Here is a 15,605-nt window from a genome sequence, read left to right on the forward strand (position 1 = left end):
TAGTCCCCACGATGCTCACCTGTGTGTGTGTGTGTGTGTGTGTGTGTGTGTGTGTGTGTGTGTGTGTGGTGGGAAGGAGAGGACTAGGAGGCCGTCTGCCTGGCAAGGTTAACAACGGTGCTTTTTCAGCTCCACAACAGATATTTTTTTTTTTTCCTGTGATGTAAGTGAGTAGCGCTGTTTGCTGTGTAACGCTCAAGAATGCTGTGTGCGATAACGGAAACCGCGTCTCTTCCCTGCACCACCACCACCACCACCACCGTGGCAGCTTTCACTTGGGAGGAGGAGGAGGAGGAGTGGGTTGGGTGTGTTCCACAACATGAGGAATTTCCTCTTGTTTTGTCGGGGTGTTATTATAGGGTAGACGTTTCGACGACACGACAGCTCTTGTAAGGGGAGGAGTGGGTTGCGTTGATGACGGTAGAAGTAGGTGTAATGTAGACAGAAAGATGATCGCGGGTGTTGACGCAGTTATGTAAGAAAATTATGTTCCGGCGGGGCACCTAGTAGACTAAAGGAGTTGAAGCTTCTTTGTATATGGTTTAGTTATACCTCATTTCCTTGCCTCGTGTCGTGTCTGCCTCCAGCAGGTGGAATTCCTCTCACTTCGCCTCTCATATTTGTACTTCATCCTCTTAATTCCCGTCATCATCTTTACGTGTGTCTGTTTGCCATTTTATTTATTTTGCTTCGTCATTGCTCCAGCCCACGAGCTTCGTGCACATGTGCTCCCCGCGCTTGTACCACTCTCTCTCTCTTGAACTTTCTTTCTTCACTCCGTATCCTGTTTCCTCCCCGCCCCCCCCCTCTCTCTCTCTCTCTCTCTCTCTCTCTCTCTCTCTCTCTCTCTCTCTCTCTCTCTCTCTCTCTCTCTCTCTCTCTCTCTCACACACACACACACACACATACACATTTCCTTGGTTGCCCCCTCTCACCTGGCCCTCCTCCTCCTCCTCCTCTCCCTGCATTAGCAGCAGCTCATGGGGTCGATGGTGGTTGGTCGGGATGAAGAGGCTTGTTGGTGGTGTGATGGAGGGTTAATGGTGATAATGGAGATGGAAGTGGCTTGGGATGGTTGTGGTGTTATAGGGAATAGATATGATGGTAGTAATGCAGTGGGGTCGGGGTGGAGATTGGTGTTATCTGGAAAGATAGTGATGGTGATGGGTCTAGGGGAAGGACAGATAACATGAGACCTGATGGTTCATAACGAGGTTATCTGTACTGGTGTGATGAGGGAGTGTGGGTGGGAGGGGGGTTGAGTGGACGGCGGTGAGGGAGTGTGGACAGGGGTAAGGGTGAGGGTCGGTCTGAAGGTTGTTGGAGGGTGTCTTGGTAGATGGTGGTGTTTGTTGGTTGGGATGCAGATACTGTTGGTGTTGGCGGTGTGGAAGGTGTACATACATGCCTGTGCGGCCGCTGCCAGTACACCAAGACGTGAAGAGAGCGTAGTGAAAGCTGGTGCTGGAGGGGCCTCAGGTTAACTCGCCCCCGAGGGTGTTGCAGGAAGCAGGTTTATTCTCCGACCCCCACCTGGAGTATGCTCGGATGTTTCCAGTGTACCTGGCGTGTATATGTGCTTGTGACTACGTATGTGTGCGTGTGTGTTGGTCTTTGTCTCTATCCAGTTGGATGGCTGGGCGTGCGTGTGTGGCCTGCGCCCACCATACGACCGTGGTGTTCGTGCCTAGTTGTGTACCCTGATGCATGCTTGCCTGTGTAGATGCATGGCTAATGCAGGACTCGCTGGCAATTCTCAGACGGAAACATTATGGTGAGTAGTTTTCCTTCCTGTGTTCACCGAGCTGCGTGGGTTACTAGCAGCCAGGCTTGGGTCTTACGCTACTAATGTTCTGCCTTCATTTGTTGTCTTGGAATATGGGGTGGAGTGGAGTACCTCGTCACCATCCCATGTAATTAGTTAAATGTGGAGCTTCCAAACTTGGTGAGTGTGTGTATGTGCGCGCGCGCGCACACACACACACACACACACACACACACACACACACACACACACACACACACACACATACACATAAACAGTTGTAAGTTGTTCAGTACGTTGGATAAATTGTAACTAATGTCGTCGTTGGTAATTAGAGAGTTAATGATAAAAGGGGGGAGGGGAGATTTTCTTTACCCTCTGAGCTGTTCGTTATGTTAGAGTTGGCGGAAGCTGTTGATGGGGAAGGTGCAGGCCAGGCGTGAAGAATGGTTGTGTTTGGTTTTCGTAAGGGAGGCAGGAAGTGGTCATGAGGAAGGTGGAGACTAAGCCATGAGGTTGGTTTTGTTTGGTCTGTAGGCGAGGTAGAAGCTGGACATGAGAGGAACCCAAACGCTGTATATTAAGGAGGATGGAAGACGATTATTGGTCGGTAAATGTTGTTCCTCAGGATGACGTGTGTGGTGGAGGCTGGTCATGAGAAATACACGTGTTGGAGGCTTGGTTAGGAGAGAGAATAGGCTGGTCGCGAGGGGTGGTAGCTTTTTTTTGAAGGGTTAGATGCTGGTCATAGAGGTGGAAGCTAGTTATGAAAGGGGTCCTAAAGATTGGAGGCTCTTCATGAAGGGTATAGGTTTGTCATGAGGGACTAGGTCTTGTCATGAGAGGGTGAAGGCGATGATCGTGAGGGAGGTAGAGACTTGTCATAAGGGAGGCGGAGGCTTGTCATGAGGGAGGCGGAGGCTGTCCATAAGGAGGGTACAGGATGGTCATGAGTGGGTGAAAACTGGTCATGAGGGGTAGAGGTTGCCCTTAAGCAGGTGGAAGCTGGTCATGAAGAAGTTTGAGGCTGGTCATGAGAGGATGAAGGTTGGCTATGACGGACGTTGGGGTAGAGCTGGTCTTTGGGGATGAAGGGTGGCCATGAGGGAGGTGAAGGTTGGAGGATGGTCATGAGGGAGACGAAGCTTGTGGGCGCTGGTCTTGAAGCAGGGAGTGGCATGTCATGAGGGGATCAAGGCTGGTCATGAGAAGCTGAGGCTTCCCAGTACGTGGAGGCAGGCCATGAGGGAATTGAAGGCTAGTTATGAGGAGGTTATGGTTGGTCGTGAGGGAGTTAGGGAGGTGGGGGGAAGCTGGTCATGAGGGGGATGGAGGTAGGTCATGATTGAGGTGGAGGCTGGTCATGAGAGGGTGAAGCTGGTGGAGGCTGGTCTTGAGGGAGGTGGAAGCTTGTCATGAGGGGGTTTAAGACTGGTTCCCAATACGTTGAGGCTGGTCATGAGGGAGGTGAAAGCTAGTCGTAAGGGGGGGAGTTGACGCTGGTCATGAGGGAGGTGAAAGCTAGTCGTGAGGGTGGGGGTTGAGGCTGGTCATGAGGGAGGTGGAGGCTGGTCATGAGGGAGGTGGAGGTAGCGGCAAGGCAGTGGAGCGGTGTATTGATTGTGGTGCACAGGCCGAGGCTCGCCAGTGGTGCAGCCGCGCCGGCAGCGCTTGGCTGAGGTTGACGGGGTAGCTAGCCTCTACTGGGACGCCTCGGGTACCTGCCACTGGTCACTGTTACCAGGGGAGGTCGACGGGGCACCTGCCACTGGTCACTGTTACCAGGGGAGGTCGACGGGGTACCTGCCACTGGTCACTATTACCAGGGGAGGTCGACGGGGCACCTGCCACTGGTCACTGTTACCAGGGGAGGTCTTCGGGGCACCAGCCACTGGTCACTGTTATCAGGAAGGGTCGACGGGGAACCTGCCACTGGTCACTGTTACCAGGGAGGGTCGACGGGGTACCTGCCAGTGTTCACTGTTACCAGGGGAAATCGACGGGACACCTGCCACTGGTCACTGTTACCAGGGGAGGGAGGTCGACGGGGCACCTGCCATTGGTCACTGTTATCAAGGGAGGTCGAAAGGGTACCTGCCCACTGGTCAGTGTTATCAGGGGAAGATAGTACCTTGGGGGCGCCCTTGCAATTGGATGCTTACACTAGGTGGCACATCTATATTTCACTGCAAGACGGGGAACACTAGTACTGCTTGTTACTAGGTGCGGATGGTTACCTGCTGTAAGTGTTACCAGGGGGCGCTTCGGGGAGAACCTTCTCAAGTGCTTTATACCGTGAGGGGCAACGAAACCAGACAGATAACAGTTGTATGGATACAACTACTGGCGAATACAGCCCTTGTTGTGATTACAGTAATTGATTACACGCACTGATTATAACCACTGGTCATCACAGCCATTAGTCATCATGACTTGATTATTACAACAGTTTTTAACAATCTTGTGACTGCATCCGTTGGTCGTCGCTGACCAGTCTGGTCACCACCATTACCGGTGTTTAACGCTACTTCTGGGCAGCGCCATGTGTGGTTTGCGACGATGGTATAGCATGTGTGTGTGTGTGTGTGTGTGTGTGTGTGTGTGTGTGTGTGTGTGTGAGGCTAGGCAGAGAAGCGGAAGCACACAGGAGCCGTTTTCCTACCGCCTCCGTTGTCACTGCCACTTTCCCCCCTTCGTTGGCTCTGACGGCCAGAGGAGGCGACGCTGATAGGCCTAATAAGTCTGGTTGGTAAAAGTAACGGGCACTACGTCAAGGTGTTGGGGGTATTTTGATTCTCTTATGTTTATATATATATTTGACTCTCTCTCTCTCTCTCTCTCTCTCTCTCTCTCTCTCTTAGTTATCCACGATATACTGACAGTTCTCTGCAAACACGTACGTGTAGCACCATTAGCTATCTAGCTTAATAGAAAAGAAAAAAGGTGAATGAGGAAAAGGGTATTAAGAATGTCAATAAGGGTGTTAGATCTGGTGTTACGTACTGAGAGACTCCACAGAGTGTTGAGTGTGTTGGTTGGATCGTGTCCAATTAATTCAGCGATTCTCTTAAGGTTAGAGTGTTGCGGCCCCGCTGATAGAGGCTTGATACCAAGGCAGTCAAGTGACCCACCCCACCTATACCCTGGCCAGCCCCAGTGTAGTGGTGTCCATAATTAGGCCTGTTGCTGGAGTCAGCAGTGGTGTTCATCGTGGTTGGGCTGAGCACCACAGCGGAGTACCGTACTACCTGGTAGTTATACTGGAATGATCATGACATTGTTTAATGAAAAAAAAAAAATAACGTTTGCTCAGAATTAGGGAATTTGTGAGTTGGGTCCTAGGGCCACTGTTCAATTCGGAACAGCTGCAGAGTTAAAAGGATGTCCCACAATAGTGTATGACAAGTTCTTTGGAAAACGACAATATGTAGTGATTTAATTCGTGCTAATGGAATGCTTTCCTCATCCATCTTCATAGTAAAGGAAAACGAGAAATTGTTTTGAAGGCGATTTTCAAGACGATGGTAAGTTGAGAGAGAAAGGGTCTGAATTATAAAAGAAAAAGAAAATTTTCGAATGCATAACGTGTGACGCAGGGCGCGTAGCTGGCACTTCCAGCATCCTCCTAGGGTGGATGCTGAGACTCAGCTGTAGATCCATCCCCCTCGCGTTCACTCCCCTCCAGACTCCTAGCGCCAGACTCCTTAGACTGATTGAGTTTCTGCTCCCACACCTACCAACCCGAGGTGACCGCCTGGAGCTAATTTTGAAAGGATTTACATGCATATATCAGCTGGGTAATTAGTTCACCAATCATAGTAAACAGTTAGTCGTTGGGAATTTAATGCGGGCTCCTTACTCCCACAGCTCTGCCTCCAACCAGGTCGTCTCCTCACAGCCTTGATCGACGAGGGTATATATAGCTGTGACACTGAGGCCCGCACACCCTCAGCATGCTGTCGGATCAGGTACACTCTTTATGAGCTCACCTGGGTCTTGTTTTGTATAACCCTCCTGGAACGTAAACGTAATGTCTCGTAAATTCGTGGTTGCTGTAGGTTCTAAATAAAAGTGTCTGGCACGGTTGTTCAGCGATGTCGTCTCTGTGGTCTTGTACCTCTGTTGATAACTGCTTAGGGGACTCTCCTTCCTTGACACTGGTGGGATTCATTTGCCTCAGTGTTGGTCGCAAAAGTTTAGGGTGTGCGTCCCGCGTGAAATTTCCCCAATATCGAACCTGCCGCCGGTGGCGCAGTTTTTCATATGCGTTCAGAAGACATAAATGAGCAGATATGATCACAGATCTGCGTTCCTCTCTCTACGCATCGCTATGCCAAGTTTTCCTCGTACCCTGCACAAGGATCTCGTACGAGTCTTTCATTTTTCCTTCGACAGTGAAAGGATTAAATGTTTTGTACTGTCATTTTTGAGAAGTTATATCCTTGAAGGTGTTGTAGGATCAGCTTCGAGAAGTTATGATTTTTAGAACTTCATTAAAAGTTTGGGTCAGGCATTGGTACACACACACACACACACACACACACACACACACACACACACACACACACACACAACCAGTAGGGAGGAAGACGAAAAGTATGAAGATGAAATAATGGATACCAGTAGAGATCTATGCATAGCAGATGACAGTAGAATGATGTCACCGCTCGCAAGCGTTTGTATTGATTGTTGGTGTGGGTCTAGTGCGTGGTGGTGTGGTGATGGTGGGTGGTGGTGTGGCTCTAGTGCGTGTTGCTGTGGTGATGGTGCGTGTCGGGTGTGGTGTTGGTGCGTGGTGGTGTTGGTCTAGTGCGTGTTGGTGTATTAATGGTGCGTGTTTCTGTGGTGATGGTACGTGGTGGTGTGGGGCGAGTGCTTGGTGCTGTGGTGATGGTGTGTGGTGGTGTAAGACGAGTGCATGGTTTTGATGGGAATGTGTGGTGAAGATGCATGATGGTGTTGGTGTGGATATGGTGGTGGTGTATAGTGGTTTACCTGGCGTTTGTCTGACTTTGGAGGTTTTCTCCCTCTACAGCTCGGGCTGAATCTGTAAGCTGCTGATTTGGGTCAGCTTGACTAAGCAGAGGAGCAATATGGCAGTCATGTCCAAGACTGAGATAATGGGATAGAAGTCCTCCACAACCATCGTAAGGTATACGTATGGTGAGGTGAAGTTATACCATAAGGGATAGTCAAAATATAGTCACTGTGTTTCAGTTTTTGATGGAACGTTCTACATTGGGTTGTCTGTTGCTCTGGTGATGTCCACCTGGTTGTTGAGTAATTATGTAACTATATCGCTATTCAGGTTGGATCTGTTGGAGTGTCTTTTCGTTTGTTTTAATGCTTTGGGATTACGAATGGCAGTGTCGCTATTCAGTGTTGGTGAGGACGTATGACACTCAGGATCATAGGTATACAAGTTGTGTGTTTGGTGAAGAGCAGGAGTTCCCTACATCAGGGGTGTGATGGGGGGATGGTGAGGTCGTGAAGGTATGTTGTGATGCCATTTTTTCCTGTAACGGTTTTACAGTGTCAGAGGAGGTTGTTGTTAGTGAACTGGTTGGTGCACCTGCCACTGTACACACGCACCTGCATCATGTATTGCCTCTCCCAGTTGCACCTCTCTCTGAGCAGCCAATACCATCCCGCGTTACGCTTTCTCCCTCACTCCTTTCAATTTCTTTTTCTCTTCCATCTCTTTTCTCCTTTCCCTTTCTTCTTCCTCTTTCCTTCCTTCCCTTTTCTCCCTCCCCTCTTTCCGTCTATCACGTATCCCCGTCTTACTTTGTCCCTCAGTGCCTCTCCTTCCCACACCCATCACCTTGTACTTCTTTACCCTTTGGCTTTTCCTCTCCATCTTGCCGACAGTAGAGTTGTTCAAGATCGTACTGACTCGTCTCGGTATGTTAGTCCAGTAGGTTGTAGAACCTTACATCAAAAGCTTATATATATATATATATATATATATATATATATATATATATATATATATATATATATATATATATATATATATATATATATATATATATATATATTGCAATATCTGCAGGTTCTTACTGCTTACACTGCCTGTTTTAAGTACATTAACTCTTCAAGGAGAGCTTTTATTTATATCATAGTGATAAATACATTATGTTTTATATTCATTTTTAATGTAGCAGAGTCAGCCCGGTAGCTTGATTTTCTGTTACTCTTGCAGCACCAGTGAAATATATAGAATATACTCTATTACCAAAGGCTTCCCATGTATTATCCTCCGGTAAATCTGTTATTAGCCATTTTTTTCTGATATTCCTAGCAAAGTCCCGTACATTGACACAGTTCATATCTATGAGAGTGTCCAGCGTTGGCGGGGCGGGCGGTGTGTTTTTGGGTAGTCGTTGAGGCTAGTCAGTGTTTGTGGGTGTGGTGAGTGGTGAATGTCTGTGGAGGTGGGAGGTGAATGTTGGTGGTGAGGTTGGGGTGTGGATGTTGTAGTTAACGAGTGTTGGTGTTTTGGTATTGTAATTGGATGATGTTGAATTTCAGGTGTTGTATTTAGAGAGAGAGAGGAGGTTTGTGGGTGTTCGAGTTTGGTAGTGTTGATGTTTCAGTGTTGTAGTTAGAGTGTGTTGGGGGTATGGCTATTGAAGTTGGAATTAGGGAGTGTTAGTATTTCGATGTTGTAGTTAGGGAGTTTTGGGACGTGGGTTTGTAGGTAGGGAGTGTTGGGATGTGGGTGTTGGAGATAGGGAGTGTTGGGGTGTAAGTGTTGGAGTTTGGGCGTTTGTGTGTGCGTTGGAGTTTGTGTTCAGGTGTGAGTGTTGGAGTTGATGAGTGTTAGGATGTGAGTGTTAGAATGTGCGTGTTGGAGTTAGGGAGTGTTGGGGGTGTGGATGTTGAAGTTTGAGAGTGTTGACGTTAAAGCTTATTCATTTCCTGTAACGCTTTCCATTTTTGCTTTCTTATCTCTCTCTCACACACACACACACACACACACACACACACACACACACACACACACACACACACACACACACACACACAAGAGAAGAGCAAAGTTATCATGAAGAACGTTTAAGAATATATATCGTCAGTATTCGGGTCCGAAACATTTCGTCCCATTACCTGTTAGTGTGAGGATAATGATAGACCCGTTGGTTGATAAATTCAAGAAAATCTCCTCCCCTCTGTTTGTGTGTTGTGTTTGTGTGTATGATTACTGCTTGTTTGTGTGACGGGGACAGAGTTCTACACACGATGTTGCCCCCGTTTTTTAACGTTTGATATGTACCATGGCTGTGGTCCCACACCCTCGCCCAAGATTTGAACCTGGGCAGGCCTGTACGTGAATAATGGTTAGCACTGCTAGTCACTGCACTACAAAAGCCCCTGTGTATCTGTACTACCTGTTTGTGATTAGCACTGCACAGGCATTGTTTTTTACATCAGTTGGGCCTCGTTTCGTGTGTGTGTGTGTGTGTGTGTGTGTGTGTGTGTGTGTGTGTGTATGTGTGTGTGTGTGTGTGTGTGTGTGTGTGTGTTCTGGTGGTGAATTACATGTTTGTGTTATATTTCGTGAGTTGGTTGTCATTTTTGTGATGTCAGTTATAGCTGCACATTTCTTATAGTGTTTTGTTTATCAGTCTCTTATACGGAGTCTGCATCTGAACATGCTGAGTGAGTGAGACTTAGGCTGTTATCATGTTAGACGCATTTACATATCATTTTGTACACTTCTCTATTATCACTGTATCTGTAGAGTAACTCTTAAGTGGAGAGTGTGGCAGTAGAGGACTTCCGTGTACAGGGGGAAGCAGTGTGTAGCGGCGACGGTGTTCTGCCCCTCACACTACCTAGTTCCCAGACAATCAATCGGCAAGGACGTGTTCCCCTAGAGATATCGACCGGCTGGAGGGAGGGAGCGAGCCGGGCACGCCTGGTGGGGGGAGGGGAGGCGACTCATGGCCAGGGAGAGCAGCAGCAGCGATGGCGGCAGCAGCAGCAGCAGCAGGAGAGTGAGGGGGAGCAGTAGAGAGAGCAGTAGGTGAGGAGGAGGACGGGGGAAAGACAGGAAAGGGTGGTGATGAAAGGAGAACAGCTGATGGAGGGAGAGATAGGTGTGGGGTGGGGGAAGTGGAGAAAGATGAGTTAGTGAGGGCAGATAGAAGTGAGGTGCCTGTGAGTGAGGGGTGGCAGCTAGTGAGGAAGGCATGACAGAGGTTGAGGAAGATACAGGAGAGTTGGGGGTGTAGAGCAGAAATGGGTAGTGGGGTAGAGTGTAGAGTGATGGGTGGGTAAGGTAGGAGAGAGGAGAAGTCCTAGCACCAGGGGAGGTGTCTGGAAGGAGCAGGTAGTATGTCCCTCCGTCTTCTTGTGTACACAGACCATCATGATCCTGCTGAGCAATAGGTACCTCGTTAACTGCAAAATATTTATGTTACACACTACTTTGTTAAACCACAGTGTATACATCCTTGTTATCCGCTTCATGTAACATCTGCACTGTGTAAAGAACAGGAAAGTGTTATTGTTAACATAGAGATGCACCAGTGGCAGATGGGCGTCAGGTTGTGTGAGGTGGGGATGCCTTACAAGAAGCCCCACGTGAACCCGTATTGTTAAACATTATGAAGGAACAGTCTGAAACGGGGAAGATAGACGGGCAGCACCTCACACACAGCCACTACTGCACCACTAGAGTGTGACAACAGCATTACTGCACATTTGTCAGCAGGAAAAGCTTCAACACGTATGCATGTAGACAGTGTGGCAGCGCTGACGTCAGCAGTTAGGAGTGGTGCATGCAGACAGCAGTGGTATGAGCAGGCGTCAGTGATATATGGATGGTACAAAGTCCATAGGAATGCGTTGGAAAGGACAGTAGAAGGCCCGTTGGACTTTGAAGAGCTTACCTTTATACATCGCTGAATAAAGTCATCACCAGATTATGACGACGGCCTTAACGTATGCAGCTAATTATTGTAGTCTTGAGGAGATAACACTGGTGTTTGAAGTTATCAGTAGTGTATTTTAGTCATCTTAGTCTGATCCATATAGCACTAGTATATGTAGCATCACTAATATATGAACGTAGCTCATGTATATGTGGGCATTACTGGTGTCTTACTTTTTATTCTCCTAGCGTCGATCAAGGGCTGCATCAAGACTGGCGTCTCCCATTCTGCAGGTTATCATATACCCGTCTCACTAAGATGCATGTTGTTGGAGGGAAGACGTAAAGTAAAACGTTCCTCTGCCTCGCTGTGGAAGGAAGGGAACAAACACGGAATCGATCAATCCTGGAGTTGCCAGCACTCACACAGTATCGGTGGGACAGTGACCTGCCGCGTGCTGTATGACGTAGCCACGGCAGGAGGAGGGGGATGCAGGCTTTACTGATGTATGCAGGTGGTAGTGACGTATACCAGAAACGGATCACGATGTACACATAGAAACTGTCGGAAAGGCCGATCCCAAACCTGCGTGCAACTGTAGCCATGTATTGGATTGAATGACGTGGTAGGTTATGAAAAGAAAAAAAAAAGGCTACAGTTATAAGATACCAAAGGAACCCCTATGCTAACATGGGGATGAATTTAACAGATCCAATTTCATCTGGAGACATTTTTCCAAGCACTGTATGCATTACAGTGGGAGTTCATTCTTTGTAACATAGCTCCGATCAGTATTTGGGTAGATTGACTGAAGTACACCGAATATACATTAAAGATAAACTAGTGAGACAAGATTAAGGTTCAAGCTCTAACGAAAGCGACATTTTCTTGATTGATGAAGGAAACTTGATGAAGGAAACTGGTAATAGACAATGGTTGCTTTCAGATGGGGAAAAACAAGTCTCTCAAGAGAACTGGAAGGAACTAACTGAGAATTTAGAACCTTATACGAAGATCAGAGAGAAGAGAAACAAAGACCCATTAGTGAAGTGGAAATAACGGAAATATTTTCATTCCAGTGGGAAGTCAGGTCTTAGACTGCTATATTGCTGTTGACCCGTTAAGTACAGATGACATACGCAAAGGTATGAGAAGGTGAGGGAAATATTAAGGAAGCAGTTTAACTCATTGCTTACTTTATGGACAGTCATACTGACCAGAAGGAGCCTGCCTGCAATCAGTAAAGAGACGGAAAACTCTACCATCACGAACACTAGACATCAGCTGGAGGGGCAGTCTGGATTTGGGTGTTAACCCAGAAAGTCTGAAGCTGATAAATACTCGCACTCCTTGTGGTGATGTAGAAGGCAAAACAGCTAAAGATCTCGACTTGTAGGTCAGGCATCACAGCATACTAATTTCATTCAGACATGCATTTCGTAAATGCCAGTAGAACGTAGCTCTATTAGGGTGTTAATGTTCTGTATTACCGATGAAAGTATGGAAGCATTAAGAGAACAAGGAAAATGCTGCGAAGATATATACAGACTTTGCAAGAGCCGTTGACAAATGCAGTTATGGAGTCTAGGCACACAGAAAGCTAAAAACGGGAGTAGAGTAACTAGTGGCTTTCTTACACTGAATGTGTCCTGGTTAGAAGAAGGGGAGCTACCTATAAGTAATGGAAATAGTTTAGACAAGCCAGTAGGAAATTTAGAGACAGGCTAGATAAGTATATGTCTTGGTAGTGCACCGCCTGATCATCCCAAACCTGGAGGCCGCGACCTCAAAAACTTGGCTGATCAAAAGAGTAGTATTGTAGTTTGCTCCCCTAATGAGGGGTTTCGTATTGTCGAATGTCGAAAACCAGCTTTAGGCTGTGTCCGAGATGAACCCAGTATTAAGGTCTAAACACAGTCTACGGTTAGTAAAGCAAAGGGACAATTGGTCCGTCGCTGGATGAATACGAGAAGGAAATTGAGTTCCTGTGGAATGCGCCTGTCTATCCAGCATGCAGCAGTCGGTCTGGCATAAGGGCTACGACAGTAAGTACCTTGGAGTAGTTGGTTTTCACAGGTCGGGATGCAGGGGGTAACGGCGAGCCCAGAAGCAGCTGTAGGTACCCTATGCGAGTTTCAGTGGTGTATGCAGGAGCTGCTTGACGTTTGCAGGTAGGCGCTGCTGTATTCAGGCAGCACTGATGTATGTAGGCGTTTGCGATGCAAGTGGCGCTATTTAATGCAGGTAGCAGTGGTATATGCAAGCAGCACTTCTATATGCAGGCATCAGGGATGCATGTTGGTGGCACCGGTGTATGTAGGGATCTCTGAAGCATGTTTGCAACGTTAATGTATGCAGGCATTACTGCAGCATGCATGTGCAGCCAGAGATGGTCAAACCAAAGGAGGAGCATGGTGTGTGTATGTGCACTAGTGGTAGGGCGAGAGCAACAATTTGAGGCAGGAGGCAAGGGGGTGTGGGAGTCGGATGGCAGGGTTCAGAGGGTTGCGTCCCCGAGGGTGTGATGTTTGCCATGGCCTGGGGTATCAGCGGGGATCACCGGGATACGACCAGGTGATCGCTCCATCTTGCTGCCGACGTTGGGGGGGCCGCCGCTGGTTCATAGCCTGTCACGCAGGGTCCCCACCATGGCTCACGCCAGGGTTCACTCCCTTCCCTTGTCTCCCTCGCTTTGTCTTCCCTCTCTCGCCACTTTGGCTCTCCCTTGCCTTTTCACTCTTGCCCTGCCAGATTCATCTTTTTCTGCTTTTTTACCTCATATATGACTTCTTCCACTTCTTTATCAGTCACACACACACACACACACACACACACACACACACACACACACACACACACACACACACACACACACACACACACACACACACACACACACACCGTCATTGGTGCAGGATATATATAGCATTTGACGCAGACACGAATCATTGTTTTGTATCATATTTTGCAGATGAAACCAGAATGAGTATGAGAATCACGTCGGGAGAAAACTGAGAAACTACATACTAACATAGAGTCTCTCAGTGGGCAACCTAAAACGCTATACTTTTCATTGGGGATTAATTCCAGCTCCTCCAGTATGGGGAGAAATTTAAGAAATCAAGAGCAGTACAGAGTACCAGATGGACACAGACGCAGTCATATCACGATTAAGAAATATTGAAGACCGTAGTGATAAGGCAACAGTTGCCTCTTCCTGAAAGATGGTGGGAGTGATCTTGCGGACCTTCAAGGCGCTAATGTTCTTATGATTAGAACAATGTTGTGTGCCAACGTCACCGTACACGGCAGACGAAATTGCGGAGCTAGAAAATTTTCTGAGGTTTTTTACTTCCCTTACTGACGCAGTAAACGAAAAGAACTAGGAACGACGAAAATCACAGAGGCTGTAAGCTAAGGAACGCTGACGGGAGAGGTATATCATTAGTCTTGGAAAATCGTTGAATGCTTGGTCTTCGACCATCACTAAAAAAGTTATTCCTTGTTTTCACGACAGACATGAAAGACTGAAATGTTATCTCTAAAATCAAGAGGTGCAGTAAGGACAAAAAGAAAGAAATAACTTGGGAGGATCCGGGTTCCAAGACTATTCAACAGAGACCGTCTTTAGTCAACACAAACGTTACAAATTGGACAAAGGAGAATTTTAAGAAGGCTATGAATAAGTTTTACCATACGATGGAAAGGCGGTCCTGTCTCCATACACACCAAGGAAGTTGCCAAACGCGCGATGACTAACCCCCATACTTAGTTACCAATGATTCCACCATTTCCTTGGCAGGAAGGCCGCTGAGGTAATATATTTTCTTAGAAACATTTTACTCTGGATCTGTAGAAAGCCTACGATAGGGATAATAGATATGCTCTGTGGAAGGTGTTGCAAATAACTAGTGTGGAAGGAAAGCTGCTAAAAGCATTTAAGAGTTTTATCGAGATAGTAAGGCAATTTTGCGAGTAGGAAGAGAGGAGTGTGAGTTGAGTGTTCCAGGTGGGCATGGGTGTCTTCAGGGGTGTGATGTCAGCACTGCTGTTTGATTTTTTTATGGATTGGGTGTTGAGGGAGGTGAACGCAAGGGTCTTGGGGAAAGGAGCATGTATGCAGTCCTAGGGGTTGGACGAGCGTGGGTGTTGGGTCAGTTGTTGTTTGCTGATGACTCTGTACCAGTAACAGATTGCGTTGAGAAGCTACAGCAGCTGTGACTGACTATGGGAGAGTGTGTCAAAGGAGACCGTTGAGGATAAATGTGAAGAAAAGTAAAGGTATTAGATTTAACTGTAAAGAGGGTTATTTGAAGTAGTAAGAAAGGAGAGAACTTGCAGGAAGTGTAGCGTTTTAGTTACCCGAGAACGAATGGAAACGTGGGAGCTGAAGTGAGGCTTGGGGTGAGTAAGAGGGCAAAAGTCCTGGGCGCATTGAGGAATGTTTAGAAAGAAACGGTCACTGTCTTTAAGGGCAAAAATGGTGCTGTATGGATGCGAGACGTGATCCTTAGGCACAAATGTCGAGAAGAGGATGGATGTCTTGGACATGAAATGCCCTCAATTTTGTGAGGAGGTTGATCGATTATGAAATGATAAGGTAAAGGAGATATGTGGTAGTGAGAGAATTATATTAGACAGCTGAAGTTGGCCGAATTGGATTGATATGGCACGCGGGACGACGTGCTGTTAGGTGCGTTTGAGGAACTAAAAAAGGTCCGTGGGGCTTGACTGTCAGGGGCTCTGGTTTCAACGTATTATACGTGATAGGTATAGTGGGAATGTGAGCGAATGAGGCATCTGTTCGTCTGTTCATAACGCTACCTACCTCGCCAGCTTGGGAAAAGGCAAACGTATGAAAAAACATGTGTACTGATGTATATGTACCATGTAAAGGGGGTCATATCTTCTATCAATAGAGACACCTAAGAATTGCTAGAGACACACGATGACTATCC

The 15,605-nt window shown here is 47.3% G+C and overlaps 1 protein-coding gene across 17 annotated transcripts in view; it reads left to right on the plus strand.

The window, feature by feature from the left end:
* The window catches only part of LOC139753727 (uncharacterized), a 1,039,260-nt gene that overhangs the window by 283,346 nt on the left and 740,309 nt on the right, over positions 1 to 15,605 (plus strand). The window lies entirely within an intron of this gene.

Source organism: Panulirus ornatus, chromosome 15, assembly GCF_036320965.1.
Source record: "Panulirus ornatus isolate Po-2019 chromosome 15, ASM3632096v1, whole genome shotgun sequence".
Lineage (NCBI taxonomy): Eukaryota > Metazoa > Arthropoda > Malacostraca > Decapoda > Palinuridae > Panulirus > Panulirus ornatus.